The sequence below is a fragment of the Podarcis cretensis genome (genome assembly GCF_951804945.1).
Source record: "Podarcis cretensis genome assembly, chromosome: 6".
In the NCBI taxonomy this organism is placed as follows: Eukaryota; Metazoa; Chordata; class Lepidosauria; order Squamata; family Lacertidae; genus Podarcis; species Podarcis cretensis.
The window spans coordinates 20,357,465-20,378,547 of record NC_137175.1 but is presented as its reverse complement, the minus strand read 5'-3'; the positions used below and the strand labels follow the sequence as shown (position 1 = coordinate 20,378,547).

Here is a 21,083-nt window from a genome sequence, read left to right as displayed (position 1 = left end):
GTGTTTAAAAGGGCAAACTAATATACCCATTTTCCCAAGCAAACTTTCCTAATATAATGCAGCTTTGTTTGCTAGTTTAACCAATATGTTCATTGTTTTGTCCACTTTCCCCTAAAGCTTGCTTTTCTTTCAACATTGTTGGGTTGGAGAACAGTAGTGCAAAATTGGGATAAGTGTGAATTGTGAAGAATGGTTGTGTTTTTGTCTCAGAAAGTGTGAATTTGACAGGTTTGGATTCAAATCCTAACTGCAGCAATTTTCTTCCTTATCCCTATCTGGGGCCATCCCTGAATATTTCACCCACAACATTAGCTCATAGAATAACAGTATATATATATATATATATGGTTTCATATAAATGCATGTACTGTGTGATCTTGTGCATATATTTTGCAATTCAGAACTGAAAAAGCCAGAGACATTCCCTATGGATGCTAGAAACTCGCAGAGATAAAGTTTCAAGGACCTCTGCTGTCTTAAGAGAAGAAAAGCAAGCACTAACCCATTTGACAAAGGTTTCCTTTCCCCAGAATGGTAATTAATCTTTGGAGGTAAGTGGGTTTTAGGAAAGAACAGCCTATAAGCTTGTGCTTTAAATAGGCTTTCCATACCCATTCAAATAGACCTGAAACAAATAGTTCAGCAGCCCCACCAGATACATCATATTTACATTTTCTTGATTAATTTCTGGGCACCTACTTTGATCCTTTATGAATATATCCTTCATTCATTTCTCTCTCTCCCTCAGCTTGCTTCTCTTGCGATATGGTAGCACATGACCTGGTTATGTGATGGAATCAAGTCATTATCATTTATATTTGTCATTTCTCATACCATTGTTCTGCTGGGTTTCACCTTTTATGCACTTGGGGCATGATCCAGATCTGGTCATGTACAGTTAACAGGCAGTGCAGTGTTGCACTTAGAGTTGTGTTCCTCAGTCTGGAGACCACCCAATGCTGTTGGACAACAACTCCCATACTCCTTGCCTGTTGGCCATGTTGACTAGGGCTGATGGAAGTAGGAGTCCAATGGCATCTGAAGGCTTGAAGAAGGTTGGGTTAGAGCAGGCATAGGCAAACTCCAGATGTTTGGGACTACAGTTCCCACCATCCCTAGCTAACAGGACCAGTGGTCAGGGATGATGGGAGTTGTAGTCCCAAACATCTGGAGGGCCGAAGTTTGCCTATGCTTGGATTAGAGTGTTTGATTAGAACCTAGGAAACCTTGGTTCAAATCCCCATTCAACTACAAAGTCCACTGACCTTGCGCCAACTGCTCCATTTCAGCCTAGCCAGGAGAAAGCAGCAGGGCAAATGGAAAACCACTTGGACTCTTGCTTAGAAAGCATGGGACAAGCAGAAAACCTCCCAGACTCATGCTTTCTAGACACAAGGCAAGCGGAAGTGTGGACAAGCCCTCAGTGTGCCACTGAAGCAAGAAGAAGAAGAGGAGAAGGAGGAGGAGGAGTTTGGATTTGATATCCCGCTTTATCACTACCCGAAGGAGTCTCAAAGCGGCTAACATTCTCCTTTCCCTTCCTCCCCCACAACAAACACTCTGTGAGGTGAGTGGGGCTGAGAGACTTCAGAGAAGTGTGACTGGCCCAAGGTCACCCAGCAGTTGCATGTGGAGGAGCAGGGAATCAAACCCGGTTCACCAGATTACGAGACTACCGCTCTTAACCACTACACCACACTGGCACAGCCCTGCCCTGCCTATTTGTTCCCCTTAATTCTCTCAACAGGCCAGGAAGCAAAGAAGGCAGGCAAACAAATCATGGCAGGTAATGGAAGCATAATGGTATGTTCAGCCTGGAAAAGAGGAGACTGAGAGGCGATACGACAGCCATTTTCAAATATCTTAAGGGCTGTCACAGGGAGGAGGGAGCATGCATGTTTTCTCCTGCTCTGGAGGGCAGGACTCGAACCCATGGATCCAAGCAACAAGAAAGGAGATTCCGACTAAACATTCGGAAAATATTTCTGACAGTAAGAGCTGTTCGGCCGTGGAACAGACTCGCACGAGAGGTGGTGGACTCTCCTTCCTTGGAGGTTTTTAAGCAGAGGTTGGATGGCCATCTGTCGTGGATATTTAGCTGAGATTCCTGCATTGCAGGGGGTTGGATGAGATGAGCCTTGGGGTTCCTTCCAACTCCAAGATTCTATGACCATCTGCTAATAATTGCTGGAGTTCAATCCACTGCTGAAAGGAACAAGTATGGAGCTCAGTTGGCAACCAACAGCAGAGGAGTCCAGGTGTGTGGTACAGCCAGAAGAGAGGGGGTGGGACAAGACAAAGAGAAAAGACCAGTGTGTGTGTGTGTGTGTGTGCGCGCGCGCGCGCGTGTGCATGTCTGCATGCAGAGAGAGAGAGAGAGAGAGAGAGAGAGAGAGAGCATGGCTGGCTTGCCTCTCAGTTCATCAGTGTACTAAATAAGGTTGCTCTCTTTTGAACTGGTCCCTGCAGCTATTCCTTTAATAGTCATTTGATCTGCAGCTAGTGGGCCAGGTGACTTCTAGCTCCACACCACGAAAAGCTGGCCCTGCTGATTTCTGCACGTCAAACCCCTGTGAGGAGCAAGGCAGGTTGCTTGTTCATATGGTTTCTGTCCAGCTGGCATCCGAGGACTGAAAGATCAAATGGGAACATCATTGTGACAGCCCTGTCTGGGAGCTTGCTCTCATCATGTTGGGGGTAACTTTACCCTGAGCAGATCTCTCGCTCCAGGAAGTGGACTCCATCTCAGGTAGGCAGATGGAGAAGGAAAAAAAGCAGACTGCCTTCACCTATAATAGTGGCATAGAAGGAGGCCTTTTAGCAGGTGGTAGCTTTGGGGTTTTCCCAGTAGTGATGTATGGAAGTGAAAGCTGGACCATAAAGAAGACTGATTGCTGAAGAATTGATGCTTTTGAATTGCGGTGCTGGAGGAGACTCTTGAGAGTCCCATGGACTGCAAGATTAAACCTATCCATTCTTAAGGAAATCAGCCCTGAGTGTTCACTGGAAAGACAGATCCTGAAGCTAAGGCTCCAATACTTTGGCCACCTCATGAGAAGAGAAGACTCCCTGGAAAAGACCCTGATGCTGCAAGGAGAAGGGGACGACAGAGGACGAGATGGTTGGACAGTGTTCTTGAAGCTACTAACATGAGTCTGACCAAACTGTGGGAGGCAGTGGAAGACAGGAGTGCCTGGCGTGCTCTGGTCCATGGGGTCACAAAGAGTTGGACACGGCTAAACAACTAAACAAGTAAACAACACAGATTTGGGGAAGGGCTGCAGCTCAGTGGTAGACATTCCCAGGTGGAACATCTGCATGCAGACATTCCCAGGTTCCAGAGAGAGACTCCCTGTTGGAAACCCTGAAGAGTGAGCACCAGTCAGTGTAGACAACGCTGAGCTAGCTGGAGCAATGGTCTGATTTGGTGTAAGTCTGCTTATTTTCCTAGGTGTAGCTTGTCATGCGAGCTACATCTGCTGGAATCCCATCTCATGCATGACTACTAAAAGTCCTTATTTGCATCTAGCCACAAAAGCTCCAGGACAATTGTTATTGTAGCTGGATAATCTATAATATTGGGTCGTTAAATTTGGCTAGTCCATTGAGTTAAATATGACGATAACTTTGCTTGTGAATGTTGTAAAGGAAAACTGTTATGCAGCCTGGTTTTTATTATCTGAAACCTACCACTTTTATGACCTGAAACAAAAGTTTTTACTACAAACACTTAACTCTATTTTTCAGCCCTCTCTCTCTGACATTTTTGCATCGCCTGACCTCAAAATGAGAAATACCACAAAACGTTTCCCAGAGGCAAGTGGCAGATCTTTAAAATCTAGTTATATCTAACTTAAGCCAGACTTCCTCACTGCAGGAACTTGCTTGCCTCAAGCCAGAGTCAAACATTTGCTTGTTTTTGAAAGCAACTTCCCCCAGGCCAGGAACGATGGTTTGATTGTAGATGCTTATGTGCAGCTACCTATTTGAATTCAGGATCTATCTTCTATTCGTATTAAGGATGGGAGAGAAATTGGATCCAGTTGGCATTTTAAAGGCAAACCTATCTAATCTGCACTTTCTGAAAAATACAGAAACACTCATTCTTCAAAATTACACTGTTTTGAATTTTGCAATATCGTTCTCACATTAGATAATGCATGCAAAATTGTGTGTGCATGAAATGCATATTAGTCAAAATAACAAAAATGAATTGCAGTATTAGAAAAAAATGTGAAAATTTTTAAAATAAATTCACACTTAAATGATGGTGAATTTTCACAAGGATGTTGCATCATGGACCACCAAACTTGATTGAAAAAAATGAGAAACTGAGACAAACTGAAATGGACAGGTTCACCAGTCCCTACATGTGATGATCTCATCTGGCTTCTGTATTTGTATAAACTTTCACCTTCACAGAACTTTAGCTAGCAGGAACACAAAAAGGGAGGAACAACGAAAATGGTCTTCTGGTCCTCCTCCCTCCTCCCACACGGAGGTCACGCTCAAGGAGGCTCTGGAATGCAAGCTCTTTGTTGCTGCCTTATATTAACTAGCTAGAGCCTCCTAACCGGTGCGTGGAGAAAGGCGCTTGCGAGCATCATTCTCTTTTGATGTTTCCATAATTGTCAGGATGAAGAAGCTGCTTTGCAGTGTTTAATTTTACAGCTAATGAAAATCCAGTCTCCGTGTGCTCTATATGATGAATGTCTAAGGGAGCTCACCTCTTGCTTCCTCTTGTGTCTGGCTGATTTAAATTGATGCTAAGTTTAAACTTATTAGACCGTCACTAGGTCATTAGATATACCGCACGCTGGAAGCACAAGGGCTCAAACCAAAATAACTGTGCAATTCCGAAGTATGAAATTGCCAGGTAGGTTTGCTCAAGTTGGTTCAAGCCCTCAAATCCCTAGCAGAGAGAATAAGAGTTGGAAGGAACCAGGGGGGCCATCTAGTCCAGCCCCTGCAAAGCAGGAATCTTGCTCTGAGCTATCCTAAATAAGGACATATTTAGCAGTCTGAGGGTTGATCAATATTGCACATTCAGCAGGTCCTAAATTTACTCTATGGTATCCCCAGTTAAATGAAGTCTCTGGATTAAAAAGAAGTCAGGGCTCCTGCACCTTTAATTTCAGCAGGTGTAGGCTTCATATGACCATAGGTTTAAAGCACATGGCACCTGTGAAAAAGAACCCTGGGAACTATAGTTTACCCCTCACAGAGCTGCAGTTCCCAGCACCTTTAGCAAACTAAAGTTTCCATAAGAATCATATTGAGTCAGACAATAGGTTCAGCTAGCTCAGTCCTGGCAGCACTGACTTTACCTAGTTTTCAGGGAAATTGCAATTTTCGACTGACAAATCAGAAATTCTGGACATACGGCAGCCCTGCTATAGATGCTTAGGAGTGAACCTGGGAACTTCTGCATGCAAGGCAGATGATCTACAGCTCTTCCCCCAGGATCCTCTGAGGGAAGCCATGTGCTTAAAATGCATAGTGCAAGGGCAGCTATAGCCTGCCCTGCAACCCGCTCCTGCTGAAAGCCTCTATTCTACATCCCTGTTAAAGATGCCCTGGCCTCTTTTGCATCTCAGGTAGCAGAACAGAGAAAGAACTCAACCTGAGATCATAAGGAATTTCTGCTGGTTGAGTGGCCAATTCTGGGTTACATGAACCAATCGTCTAACTCTGAGCAAGGCAGCTCTGCAGTGGTGCAGTTAAGTCACCTTAGACTCTGGACATCAGAGTGTCTTTACATTGCAATGCAGAGGATGTGGCTGAACTACAACTCCCATCATCCCTGCCCACTGACCATGCTTGCTGGGGCAGATGGGAGTTGCCAATCAGCAACATCTGGAGGGCCAAAGGTTCTCGTCCTCCTCTGGTAATGTGCATTACTTCAAAGGGTGGGCAGCAGAGCAAGCTGCGTTGGGGGGGGGGCTTTCTAGCCCACTCTCTGAGTTGTGCTCCAAACATCTGCTCCAAAGCTCTGCTCTGCCAGCCCCACTGCAGCTCACCTGTTCATTTCATGCGCAGTGACCCAGAGACCAAGTCAGAGAAATCAAACTTCCTACAACCATTGAGAACTATAAGGAGAGAAAATTGAGTTTTCCAAGAACTCAACAAAGACTTAGCACAACAAATCCATTAGATCAAGGATGCAGAACTACAGCAGGGTGCAAATATGGCCCTCCGTTCCTCAGTATCTGGCCCTCAGAACCCTCCCAGGCCCAACCTAGGCCTCTGGGCCTTGTTGACCCTGTTTTGCACTCCAACTGTTTTTGCCTAGTTTTAATGTAACCTCACATTAATGCCTCTTGCTCGCCTAGATGAAGGATAGAGAAACGTGCGCGCAAAAAACCAGACCCTACTGTGCAATGGAGACATTTGCATTCCTTTCTCCACCCACTTTGCCCTCTGGCCCCTCCCATCCCTGGCATGTGGCCCTCAGAAGGTTGACCAGAGTGGAAGGTTCCCCTTGGGCTGAACATTCCATCCCCTTGGAATGTTCCTGCAAGCTCTCTCAACAGAGCAAGCCCTCTATAGCGGAGGTGGGGCAAGAGTTATATTACCCCAAGATCCACCAACTGGAACCAGCCACAGAAGGCATCCACTTAGAAGTAAAGAACTCAGAGCCCAGGGATTTGCTTTGGCACTAGGTCTAAGCAGAGCTCACAGACCTTTCTACACAAAACACCCCACTCTTGGGTAACACCTCCCCTTGCTTTCTTCCTTTAATTGTTTTTATTAAAGATTTTCTTGGTTTACAAAAGTACATACATTGTCTATTATCAGATCATAAAGTCCTTTATACATATCATTTATATTCGATGTGAGACTTTAATGTTGCATAAAGTATAGGTTTGAGGGAGAAGAGGGGAGGGGAGGTATCCATGATATACAAAATACTACTCCAGAAACCCACAACCTCCCTCTTCTCAGTCAAAAATAACAATGGGAGCTACGAAATAAACCCTACCCAATGGACTAAACTGTGGTCTACACCAGAGGTATCATTTGAGATGGGGAAGGAGGTTATTTGGGAGCCAGGAATCTTTGATGACCAACTTCAGATCACCCAGAGATGAGTAGATTCTGATTTGCCTTCTTCCCAGCTCTCTTCTACGGGCTGCATTTTTCTTTTGCTTTCACTAGGAGCAACCCTCTTTAGGCGAAGGACCTCAGGTGCAACAGATGTGGAGAGGTGTGTTTTATAACTCTTGGCAACAAAAGACAAGACTGTGGTCCATCACATTGCTCATTGCTCTCTTCTGTTTGTTTCCTGCTTCTCCTCCAGGCAGCTTGACTCAGGTTCCCAGGCAGCCTTCCATGGAGGCATTGACCAGGCAGCAATCTGCTTAGCTTCATCAGGTTACAGCATCATATGTCTTCAGCTCATGCCGTGCCGCAGGCTCACAATGGAAAGGTGTTCTAAGGACTCGGCCATATTTGCTGCAGACCTCGGTGCAATAAATAAACAAAACCTGCAGCCTCATTACTCTAATTGGACCTAACCTTTATTTAGTTCTACACTGGTAATTTCCGAGTTCTCTGGTTATTGGGAGCTGTGTTTTATTCTTCCTTGAAACCACGGCACAGAACAGGAGGCAAGTTGTATGTCTGCTCACTAATTCAGAAAACATTTTCTATTTAACAAAGGAGGAAAGGGGAAAGCAGGGAACTCCCGAGGCAGAAAAATCCAGAATGCCACCTTACCATTCATTCATTCATTCATTCATATGACGCACACAGGCTGAGGGACAATTATCCCTGTGCAAAGGCACATTGAGGAGAAGGGAAACTGCAAGAGCTTTTAAAACTGTCCCTTGCACCGAGTGTTAAAAGGCATTTGATCTGTGGCGATAAACTGCTCTGTGCTGAGAAAAAGTCACCTTCCAATGTCTGCAGAACAAGCAGGGGCTTAAAGGAAGAACACAACAGCCCATTTAAAAAGTTGCCTTCCTGGCGCTGTGGTCTCACTCTTGCTCAGCTCCCAGTCATTTGAGCAGGGCTTACAGAAGACAACATCTTACAGCCTTGTGCCCCATGGGTCAGATCCATATGTTCTCAAGTATTCTGCTGCCATCAAGTATGTCTTTCAAAATCTGCTGCTGGACCACCTCTCTGCCTGCCCATCCACTTAGAGCATGAAGAGATGTTTCTTAAAAAGGTAAAGGGGCCCCTGACCATTAGGTCCAGTCGTGACTGACTCTGGGGTTGCGGTGCTCATCTCGCTTTATTGGCCCAGGGAGCCGGCGTACAGCTTCCGGGTCATGTGGCCAGCATGACTAAGCCACTTCTGGTGAACCAGAGCAGCACACGGAAACGCCATTTACCTTCCCGCCAGAGCGGTACCTATTTATCTACTTGCACTTTGACGTGCTTTTGAACTGCTAGGTTGGCAGGAGCAGGAACAGAGCAATGGGAACTCACCCCGTCGGGGGGATTCGAACTGCCGACCTTCTGATCGGCAAGCCCTAGGCTCTGTGGTTTATCCACATAAATTATTGTGAAACCTTGGGATTTTCTTCTAGGTAAATCTCTCTCTCCCCCCCCCCCCTTCCATCCAAGTTGCCATTTAAACCTTTGATTCAAAGCAACAAGTGTTGAAAGGGTTGGGGGCAGGGAGGGAGTAGTATAGCTGTAAAACCAGGCAGGCCAAAAAAGAAATCCAGGAGATGAAGTTTTATTTCTGATAGATTACGTCAGATGTGTCCGTTTTTATGGTTATGCCGAAGCCATTTGTAAGGCGTTCATCTATCACTTCGGCTATTATAATGAAAGGCATGTCTGGATCAGAGTGATAGATGTGCTGCTATCATTAACAGTAAGGTACGCTTACTGCAAGTGGTTGTGCAGAAACAAGGAGATTTGTCAATTTTTGCCATTGAAGGGAGACCATAAACCAGGTCCTTTAAATTCATCTTGCACCGGGCACAGGTACATCTAAGGAAGTTACAGTAATATTGCTGGAGAAATGGTTAAAATAAAATAAAAAGCATTCGCGTATTTAATGTGCCAATTCTGCTGTGTGCTTTGTGGTGGGTTTTTTTAATATATTATTTTATTTTAATATAGCAGATGCCACAGGGTTTTGCTTTTGAGGGTGGGGAGGAGGCTGCTGTTGTTGTTGTTGTTTGTTGTTGTTTTAAAGAGCTCATCCCAACTCCTGCGGAAATCTGCCCTGAGAAATAAAATGGGGCACAGCCCTTTGGAGAAACCTGACCTTGATGTTAGCATGAAGTAATGGGAACAGAGGATATGGTCATGAGGTCTTAGGTCAATGTGCCTCCTGACGCCATTGAAGTAGATAGATCCAAATGCCATGGGTTTATTTTCTTCCATAAATAGCACGGCACGGTTCTGCTGCTGCTGCGATGTGATACAGCATTGCCTGTGTACCAAGCGCAGAGCTTCTGAGGGAGGTTCTTGGTGGATCCCACAGTCTTGCGCAATAGTCACAATTGTCTTCAATGCCAGGGTGTCTGGAGCATCAGACGGTGGGCTGTGGAAACCAGGGTTCAAATCCCCACTCTGGTGAGTTCTTAGGCCAGACACTATCTGTAAGCTTAACCTACCTTACAGGGTTGTGGTGAAGATATCATAGGAATGAAAAAGGACCATGCACAGTGTCCTGAGCTCCTTAGAGGAAAAGGTGGGGTGAAAAGATATGACATAAATAAAATCCATCCCAGAGCTATGGTGACAATTCCCTTCATTCGCCTCTTTGAAAGTGAGGCATCTAATCATAGCCTGCATTTTTATTAAGGCTTGATCAGGGCCTGTATTTTAAAATGAGCTTAAAGATTTTCAAATGTTCATGCCAGGCAGAAGACCAGCTGCCTAAGAACCTTGGCAAGATGTTTATTCTCCTGGACAAGGGGGCCCCCTGATTTATAGCAGAAAACAATTCTCAAAGTCAAAGGGAATTACAGGCTGAGAGCCAAGGTTACACTGACCCTACATATTACAGAAGATAAAAAAGCAGAGAAAAACATAATTAAGAGTGGGTAAATAGTAAAATAAAACCATGTGCCTCCCATTAAACTTGAGCCATATTTTCCTAAGGTTGAAAGGTCAAGAGCAGTGAAAAAGGCAACTGGCTTGGCTGGAGAAGAGGTTTTCTTTCTATCTTATTTTGAGGCTGTAAAATGTTCCTTCCTTTTTTACTTTGAAAAGGTTTATTCTTCTAAAAAGCTATCTATGTTATGTATTAAATATATTGGCTTAAATGTAATTATGCAAAGGAATTAGAAGCTAAGAAATGTTAAATCCTTATGCTAGATTCTTATTTCATATAGTTGGAAGAGATCACAGGGGCCACCAGCCACCAGCCCAGCCCCCCCGCCAAGCAGGAAACATCATTAGAGCACACATATGGTTGTCAGGCCTTTGTTTAAAAGACCTCCAAGAGAAGGAGATCTTTCAATGATGATGTGAACTCAAGATCCTTGACATCTGTTTAAGATAAAAATTTAAGATTAAACCATTTGTTTTGGAGGGCAATAGGGAGAGGTGAGCTGGTAATTAAGGTTCCTTGTTGAGACACATGTAAGATATATTACTACTTATTTGTCATTTATAGATAGAAGAATATATATCTTTTTGTTTCCCATAAAAGGACAAGAGGAAATGGGTGTATCTTTTGTGATTGGTTCTAGCAAACAGCCAATAGGAATTTCAACCAGGCTGATTGGACAGAGGCAGCCACAGGAGGAGCAAGGGGGCTGGATTAAGGAAATATAAGTGCTGGCCAGAATGGCAGGAGGCCAGGCCAGAGCTTGGTAACCATATACCACTGTGCCTCATATTTATTTGTCTGACAAATAAATTATTATTTTAATTTCTCTATTGCTGCGTTGAATATTTCATTCCAGCTAAGCGTTAACCACAAGCAGGGTGCTACAAAAGGAGTGTGTGATAATATGTGCAACTACAGGCATAGGCAAACTCAGCCCTCCAGATGTTTTGGGACTGCAGCTCCCATCTCTGATCACTGGTCCTCTTAGCTAGGGATGATGGGAGTTGTAGTCCCAAAACATCTGGAGGGCCGAGTTCTAGCACATAGAACCAACTGGATTTACAAGATCACAATGAGGCCACAGGCAGGCAACACTTAATATGAGTGCAATTATTTTCCTAAGTACTTCATGCAAATTATGTCCCCCCTAGTGGTGCAGCAATAAAATTACTAGCACATTTGCAAAGTTAAGCAGGACTTAGTACGGTTTAAAATTGAATGGGAGGCTGTGTGTTGAGATTTCTGCATTGCAAGGGGGTGGGGGTGGGCTATGTAGGGAATTTTTTGCAATAGCTTTGCGAGCCTGGCCAAGTCCCCTAATGGCAATTTGGGGGAGGGGAAGAGTTAAAAGGTAACAGTTTGTCTAAAGCCACCTTCTGAAATAAACGTATAATGCGCATACAAGGGCATGACTTGCCACTCAGAGCAAGGGGAGAATGGGGGGGGGGGCAAACTTGGCATAACTATGGCCCTCCATTTTGAAATGAATTGAGTAATACATGTTGCTTTTTTAAAGACATAATTTTCTTGTTTGGTAGGCCTGCCCACACACAGAGGGCTGTATCCAATGCTTGCCCTACTCAGAGTAGACCCACTGAAGTTAATGGACATGACTCACTTAGGTCCTTTCGTTTCAACAGTTCTACTCTGAGTAGCACTGACATTTGGAGGAAGCCCATGATTTGGCCATACCTGCTCTTGAGTTCGTTCTAGATGCTTTCTTGTTTTTTAAAGAATGCTTAAAGCAATTCTAAGTATATATATATTTTTTGCATTTTTAATTTGGGGTGTGTGTGTTTGTTTTATCACAGAAGTGTTTGCCGCCCTGGGTTCCTTTCTCATTCGTCTCCGGACCGCTTTGCTTCAAAAGATAGCCAGGGTGTTAGAGCAAATTGAACTGGACTCACATTCAAATCTCCAGTCATGGACTTGGGAGAATTACACACTTGCTCAGCCTAGCCTACCTCACAGGGTTGTTGTGAGGACAAAATGGTGGTTGTGTGTGTGTGTGGTGGGGTGAATTAGAGGTGCTGGCCTCAGCTCCTTAGAGGAAGGGTGGATACAAATGCCATGCACAAGCTATCTCTCCATGCTCTGGTAGCTGCTACACCATGGGGCCTGCTCACCAGTCTGAGGAGGAAATCAGTCTCTGGGCCGTCTTCCTACTGCTCTCATCAGTTCTAAGCTTTTAATGGCATTTTCTTGCCCACCACTGCAATAAGACCTTCTGTGCAGTTTGCCAGCTCATTACAGAGACAGTATGCAGTACTGCTCCTCATGCCAATGCTTCAGTATCAGGGGTGCCTTTTGCAAATATAAAATGCATACTGTACATTTGGAAGCTTGCAAGCACACACACACATACACCTTTAATGCCCTAAGCCTCCAAGGGTAAACTCATTTTGACCTTTCTTCCCTAGCGTGAAACTGTTCCCATTTTAAGCAAAAAATAAAACTGCTTATCCATGGACTCTGTAGATGTACAAATCTGCTGCTGGATTTGATTTAAGCTCCACTGCTCAAGCCGGTTGCAGGAAAAGATACAGATACACATCTTACCCACTTAAAAAAAAAAGTTTAAATGTGCCTTTTAAAAAAACAACAACTTGAAGTTTTTCAAGAAGCCGCAACTGCAACTCCTATGCTGGAGAGGCTATGTCTTCTGGGTTTCTATTTGACTCTCCAAATCTGTGTCTTGGAATTCAACACAGACAAGGTACAGAGCACCATGGACTTTGAGATGCCATTCTGTGAAATTGCCGGATTCTGCCTTTTCAGCCAAGCTGTCTCTGAACTTAAATTTGCACAATTTTTTTACCCCAAGTTTGGATTTGAACCTGCAAGATGTGAGATCTGAAGAACGCTGTTCAGCTTTGAAACATGGCAGATTTTCATCTTAGCTTCTGCTGCTTTGAATGTCTAGTATTTCTGAAAGGGGGGTGGGGGTAAGGGTGTCACTGATAAATATGAAGTTCTATATTTAATGGAGAGTGATAGAATGCCCTTAGGCAGGGGAAAGAGGCCATAGTTCAGTGGGAGAGCACGGCTCTCGCATGCAAAACAGCCTACATCCAATTCCCAGCTTCTTTAGCAAGGCTAGGAAAGACCCTTGCGTGAGACCTGTATAGAAAGTCACTGCCAGCCCAAATGGACCAGAGGTCTGATTCAGTAAGAGGCAGGTTCATGTGCTCATAAGAAGAGGGAATCTGCACTATGTGTCAACATAACGACAAGCAATTTCTACGTCAGTCACTTCTTCTCAAGTGAATCCACCTGCTCAGCTAATGACAGCTATTCTCTAGAGTGCTTTCTCCCATCAATAAAGTCCGTCTACAATAGACCCACAGCACTAAACAACCTGAACACAAACGTAATGGCTATACGTGCATATTCCACCCACAAAAGAAGAATGCTTCGCTCACAAAAATATAAGCTGTATGGTAGATCTTGCTGTAAAGAGGTCACCCAAGTTCTAGGAAGGAAGAATAGTGTGGGAAGAAAATGCTAGGTCTGGAAGCTTTCGTCAGCTGATTCCAATCAGCATCACATTTTTAATATATTTTTCCTCCTGCCAACATCTTGGGGAGGCTTACATTTTACTCTCACAGCAATCTGGTGAAGCTGAGGCTATCTGACCAGTCCAAGGTCACACAGTGAGCTTCATAGCTGGTCAAGACTTTGAACCCAGCTCTCCTCAGTCAAAACCCAGCACTCTATAACCACTGCCCTATGCTACATTCACCAGATTAATTGGGGGGAACAAATTTCATTCAGTGAGGCAAAATGCTACTCGGATTAAAGATTCACAAGTTCTGGGGGTGGGGTGGGGACGACTGTTGGTAATGGCAAAATGAAAAGGGAATGAAAAAGGTAATATTTAGAAGTTTCCCTTCTAGCAAAGAGTGGTAACTACTTCTTATTAAAATTGCAGGTATCTCAGACAATTTGAACTATATTGAGCTATACTGAAGGTTCAGGGCAGAGATGGGGAATTTAACTTCCCATCATCGCTGACCATTAGGCATGCTGGCTGAGGCTGATGGGAACTCGGAGTCCAACAACAGGGCCCCTAGCCCTGATTTAAGGATATGCAAACTGAATGAAATGTAAACCAGTTCATGAATTGATTGATCATTTGAAAGACAGAAGAATAAGCGATCCTTTTATCAGTTTCCATCCCTAGAAAACACAGGCACAGCCCAAATCTGAGGGGTCATAACAGCAGCACAAACAAACTGACAGAAAGGTCCAATGATTCTGAACTTTGGGTCTAGGTCCGACTTGGATGTAGCAGATAATGAACAAGGAATGGGCCTGTTTTGAAAGAAGCACTTGATTTATGTCTCCCTCAAAACTTATCACTGATCATTACCTCCCCCCCCCCATGCAGTCAGATGTCCTAGAGTAAGACCTGCATTGGACAAGGGTGCGGATTGAATGATCTCAAGGATCTTTTCCAGTTCTATGATTCCACGATCACTATTCCTACTGTAACTCCCACTGGAGTAACTTGTTCATTCTCATTCTCTCTCTCAGAATACAACATATTTCCCCTTTGAACACTGATTATGTATTGGGGTATAGTAGCAAACTCTTAAGCCCACAGTGCAAAACCTGAAGACTTTGAGGACATATCCCTGCAGAACCATATGTAGATTTTCCATCCTGCCATGACGTTTTCAGTATATATTCCTCCAAATCACTGCGTCAGAACTGGCCCTGAGTATGCCTCTTCTGTGTCTCTGTCGCATGAGGAAATAAAGAACAGAGCGGGGTGGAGGGCAAGAGTTTCTCTGACACGCAGCCTTTGCTCTTGCAAAGAAAAAATAAAAAATGAAGTGTCTGTCTGAGGAACGTACGTGTGCACACAAAGGCATATCTGTGTACCCCGAAATCGCACACACATGCCACCCACTCAGTCTTTGCTCTGAGATTTCTCCCACTTATAGCTCCTTCTCTGAGGGGGTGTATCGAACATAATAGCAATGTTATGAAGGGTCTTTCTGATACACAGTCACAGCAGGGAGGATTTGCAACTCAAAAGTGGAAAACATCCTTTGCATGCAGAAGGTCAGTCCTCAGCGTCGCCAGGTAAGCCCGGGAAACTCTGGAGGCTCCCTGTCTGTCACTGTAGACAATATAGCGCTTGATGGACTAACAGCCTGGCTTAGTATACCAGACAGCTTCCTATGTACCTTCCCAGGGGAGACCCTTTTTCCATCTCCATTTCTTGCCTTTGGGCTAAGATTTCCTAGACTTATGCATTCCCCCCCAACCCCTTCTCCCACACAGCTCCTGTGGCAGGGGGGAAGTTGTTCTTGTACAGAAACACAACCCTCTTGATGTGTTTCCCTCTCGATTCCTAGGCAGAAGGGTTTAGGAGAAGACTTGTGGGTCACAGACTCTTATATGGGTTTCAGAGACATACCGGTCACAGCCAAACTGTACAGTTAAAGTACACCCCCTACCAAAGAATCCTGGGAAATGTAGTTTTTTAAGCTAGCATCTCCAGCACTCTTGGCAAACAACAGATCCCAGGATGCTTGGGGTGGGGAGAGATGTGCTTTGAATGTATGGTGTGGTTGTGACCAGTCACAAGAGCTGTTGTCTGTCTCTCCCATGCATACACAGGAAGTGTATTCCTGAGGTCCAGTTTGGTGCGATGGAGAGAGCAGGGATGTAACCTGTGGCCACACAGATGTTGCTGTTCTGCAACTCTCAGCACCCCTGATTATCCCTGGCTGGGGTTGATAAGGGTTTGAGTCCAACAACATCCGGAGGACCACAGGTTAGCCACTCCTGGGTTAGAGTATTGGACTAGGACAACAGAGACTCGGGTTCAATTCCCCATGCAGCCATGAAGCTCATTGGGTGTTCCTGGACCAGTCAGTATTTCTCAGCTTAACCTACCTCACAAAGTTGTTGTGGGGATAAAACAGAGGTGAGAGAATCAGGTGCGCCACCTTGAACTTCTTATAGGAAAGATTGGGAAGAATGCTATATAAATGCTTCCGAAGAGAAAAGATCTCTCTCACCACACACTCCGGCCTTGGAGATGTCTTTGTACCTTTGTAAAAGGCTGTTAGAACATACTCTGTTGTTGGACTGAGGGTCATACTAAGCTCCCAATTCTGGCCGGGTCTCGCACACATACAGCTCATGTTGATGCATAGCTTCTGATCTGGGGAGCTGAGATGGTACAAAGAAATGTATACACACCTCCCGTTGGAGAAAATCTAACCTTTACGCTTGGCTCTAAGGACAACATTATTTGCTCTGGTGTGTTTGTGTATGGGCATATATTTGAGAAAGGGAGGAGCTCTTACACGCACACACACACACACACAAACACACACTACTTCTCCTCCTTGCCTGCTTATTTTGGAAGGAATACTGTATCATGCAAATCCTTTTCTAAAGAAATATCTTGCAGGCTTTGGAAGAAAGCCTGTACACACAGCCATGATCTCTGAGCAGGAATCACACAACACCTACTGTTTGGTATTCCCTCTCCTCCAGCTCACAAATGCATACGAGAATTTCAGATCGAGTGTTTGCACATTACAGGAGTGTACCTGTGCACACAAAGAGTTTAGCTGCACACTTGTAGAGTTATTCACCTATAACATTCAATGAATCTGCAATCTGGGTGTTTTTTTGGGGGGAAGAGGGGGGCCATAGCTCAGCCAGGGAGCTCCTGCTTTGCATGCAGAAGGTTCCTGGTAAATCCCTGGGGCATTTCCAGGCAGGGCTGGGAGAGACTGAGACCCTGGGGAGCTGCTGCCAGTGTTGCAGACAACCCTGAGCTTGAAAGACCAACATCAGGCACAGAAGCTGGCCACTTCCTTTGTTCCTCTGTGCACCTCAGCTGTACAAATCAACAAGTGTGCACTTTCAGACAAACCCATGTACCTGCAGCTTGTACCTGTGTTCAGTGCAACATGTGAACATGTCTACAGTCCGAGACATGTTCCTTCACAGGACAGAAAACTTATATGCATATTCCTCCAGCACAGTTTAGCTTTCAGCTTCTGCTTTTAAAATAGTGAGGTGAAATGCATAGTCCTTGGATGGAGGGTAGTACTTATTTTTATGTATCTATTTATTGTATTACATTTCCAGCCTGTGCTTTCTCCAAAGAGCACACGTGGCTTTTCCCTCTACTCCTTGTGAGGGGGGTTAGGCTGAGAGTTACTGATTGGCTCAAAGTCACCCAGTGAGGTTCATTCATGGCTGTGCAAGGATTTGAACCTGGGGTTCCTGAGCCATAGTCCCAGCACTCTAACCATTACACCACACTGGCTTTTGATATCATATCCCTTGGCTGGTGATGCCGCATAGCACACAGCCACTACCGTCCAGAGTATTATCCCACCTGATTCTGTGATGTGTCTGGAAAGATCCCCAACTCACACAAATCTTCTAACGGGGGGGGGGGGCAGAGGAATCTCTAGCACAGCACCTGCTCTGCAAATTGTCTCCCTCTTTCTTCTCTCTCTCTCTCTCTCTCTCTCTCTCTCTCTCTCTCTCACACACACACACACACACACACACACACAATTGTAATGTAATGATCTTCACAGAATCACAGAGTTGGAAGGGACCAGGAGGGTCATTGAGTCCAGCCCCCTGAAATGTAGGAATATTTTCCCCAATGTGGGGCTCAACCTCGCAACCCTGAGATTATGTGTCTCATGCTTTACCAACTGAGCCATCCTCAGTTGTTGTGAAGTTGCCACACACACAAACACACAATCCCTGATTAAACTGAGGCATTCATTCATCTAGCTCAGTATTGCACTACTCTGACTGGCAGTTGCTCTCCAGAGTTTCAGGCAGGGGACATTCGCAGCCCTACCTAGAGATGTCAGGGACAGAACCTGGAACCTTCTGCATGCATGGCGGGTGCACTGCCACTGAGCTATGGCTCTTCCATAGCTGTGGATATAGCCCTTAGTCTTGAGGACTAATTACCATATCTACTCTGGAGGTAGTGGTGGATTTAAAAAGAAAAAAGTATCGGGGGTAGTTACAAACACACAGTCTCTGCTTTGCCAGGGTGTTTCTATCCCACTTGCCCCCTATCCCAGTACACAGTCTCTCTCTCTCTCTCTCTCTCTCTCTCTCCCCCCCCCCCCCATGTAATATCCAAACGGTGTGGTGGAACATTACCCGAGGTAATAGCACACAGAACCTTGCCCCTTCATACCCAGCATTTATTAATCCGGATGAGAAGCTACTACTCAGCCTGCCTCTGTATGGCGGGCCATCCCTGCGGATCGGAAATCCCGCTTTTCCACCCTCAACATGCATTGAAGCGGGTTGCAAAGAAGACGACGACCCCCTCCACCACACACACACAATGACTCCATCAGAGCGAATAACCCAGGAAGTAACTCGGGGCAAGTGATTTGCAATACGACAGCGCTGCCGAGTCTCTCTCCCCGCCGCCCCCTGGCGCTTTCGTGTGGACTGGAGGTCAAGGCACCCCTCTACCCGAGCGTGTCAGGAGCCCGTGGGCGTCCGCACGACTTTGCCTCGACTTCCCTTTCCGCACCCTCCCAAGCTCAGGCAGGACCGGGCGAGCCCCGTTTCCCCTTACCTTCTCCGCGCGGAGAGGCGTGCAGCGTGTGGGCAGGGGGACTCCCGGGCGCTTCCTCCTTCAGCTGGGCTCCGTCCTGTGCACCGGCAAACTTTGGAGAGCTGCCGCGGCGCCCATGGCAGCGCCCTCCTGCCGCCGCCCTCCCTTACCCCGCGGCTGGGCAAGGAGAGCGCGGAGAGGAGCGCTCAGGGGCTGTTCAGCACCAACAGGGGGCGGACAGCGCTCCTCGACAGCGCGCTCGCACCTTGCTGGCTAGTAGGGCAAGGTTAGCTGGCTGGCTGACTGGCTGCTGCTGCTGCTGCCGCCACCACTGCGGCGCCGGACTGTGTGTCTGATGTAGGAGCGGAGTCGCACGCAGCCCTTCCTCTGCCTGCCACCCACGGAGAGCCGCGGGTGAGTGCCGGGACCACGAGGGGGAGGGACGAGGCGCAGAGGGTGGGGGAGAGAGGGGGGAGAAAGAGGGCCGGCCCGCCACGGGGGTGGGGGCAGGCGGGGTGGGATGGGATGGGGAGAAGAGAGGGGGACAGCTGGGACGTGCAGCGCTTGGGAAACATCTCCATTACAAGGCACCGAGAACTTCAATGCCATCACTTGTGGGTTTAATGAGAGAAAGGATTCTTCTTGAAAAATTTCACTCCTCATGTGTTGATTGGCTTCCTAATACCAGGAGATCTGGGCTATGGACACTGTTTCTTGCTCCGACAGTAGTTCCCTGCCCGGCTACTGTGTGTCCATACCATCATCTCAACAAATACCACCAATCTGTGAAAGGTTATAAAGCTGTGCCAAGCCAACATATGTACAGCTAAGATTTCTGACTGTCATTTTTGCAGCTCCTTGCCATTTGCCCCCACCTTATGACTGCCTCCTTTATGTAACTGAAGAAGTGGCTTTGAGTCCATGGGAGCTTCTGCCACAATAAATGGGTTGGTCTTAAAAGATGCCAAGGCACTCTGTCGTTCTCTTTGCTGCAAGAGGCCAAAACTCTGTGGCTGTCGGAACTTTGAGTTACTCGAATGAAGATGGATGCAGATTGAATCATTAATTGGCTAAAGAGTCACACAATTAATCCATTGTAATTGTGTGACTTTTTAGCAGAGGTTTGGTTTTTTTCCATAAATTAACCTGCACTGTACTTGTGCTGCTGGCTACTGTCTGTGATGCAGCGTCGACTGTGTACCAAGCGCAGAGCTTCAGGGAAGGTTTTTGATGGGTCCCAGACTCCTGCAAGTGAAGGCACAATAGTCAAAATTGTCTTCTAAGCCTAGATGGCATAGTGGTTAAAGTGACAAACTGAGGCTGTGGAGACCAGGGTTCAAATCCCCACTCAGTCACTGGGTGATCATAGGCCAGTCACTATCTTTCAGCTTAACCTACCCCACAGGGTTGATGTGAGGATAAAATAGGGAGGGAGAAGATAACACACACTTCTGAGTTCCTAGAAGGAAAGGGTGGGATGACCGTGTAATCAACAAATAAAATTTAACCCAGAACAACAGTTTAGCAAAGGTCTATTTCCCTTCAAATCTCCTGTTTGTAAAGAGTCTGTGAGCATGTGGGCAGATGGCATGCAACTGGATTGACAAGATCACGATGGGGCACAGGCAGACAGTGTTTAGTGGGTGCAGTGATTCTCCTAAAAGCAGGAAATACTTCACACAAATTATGTAGGGGGTTTTTTTGCAACAGCTTTGCAAGGCTGGCCAATTCCCTGTACAGTAGTGCAGATTTTGAGGAGGAGAAGGGTTAAAAGCAAATATTTTTTAAACCACCGAGATGAACATTGAAGGCACATACAGTGGTGCTATCAAGGCATGACTTAGGGATCCCACACAGCAGAACAAGCTTTTGATCAATTAACTAATCAACTGACATTCACTGAATGTTATAGGTGAATAACTTTATCCATTGTAATGCAAGCAACTCATAGTTATGGAGAAAGAACACAATTTCATTATTTATTTTTAGATGTGAGGCATTGTCAATCTCCCCTGGCAATATTGGAAGCACTTTTTGTGAGTACTTGTATTAAAAATGATTTTTGGGTAAGGATAGCAGAACCAGTGGCCCTCCAGATATTCCTAGATGACAGCTCCCATCATCCCTGATCATTGGGGATGCTGACTGCATGTGAAGAGACTTGAGAGTCCATCAACATTTGCAGCCTCCTGGATTTTGGACACCCTGAACAGGGGCACCTTTTAAATCCATCCGGTGATGGCTGGTGTCCTTTGGGACATGAAGAGTGGAAGGCAGGGAGAGGCACAGTGGGTGACAAGCACAGCCAACTAACTTGGGTTCCCCTCCTGTCTTTCCTGCTAAGTTCTAAAAGGGGTGACACAGAGACTAAGAAGAAGTATTAAGTAAGTGGCAGGGAGGTGGGGGGAGGTGGCTAAGAGCAGGCTGAGGTTGGTGGGGCAATCCCCCCATAGCTCAAATGGACCAGCCTCAACTGTA

At 45.8% G+C, this 21,083-nt stretch overlaps 1 protein-coding gene across 1 annotated transcript in view; it reads right to left on the bottom strand.

The window, feature by feature from the left end:
• LOC307217785 (opsin-5-like) overlaps positions 1-18,988 on the bottom strand; it is a 76,760-nt gene extending 57,772 nt beyond the window's left edge. Inside the window, exon 1 of the mRNA XM_079979669.1 lies at positions 18,627-18,988. The gene's annotated coding sequence lies outside the window, so the exon portion shown is untranslated. The remainder of the gene's footprint in view (positions 1-18,626) is intronic.
• Positions 18,989-21,083: the final 2,095 nt, after the last annotated feature.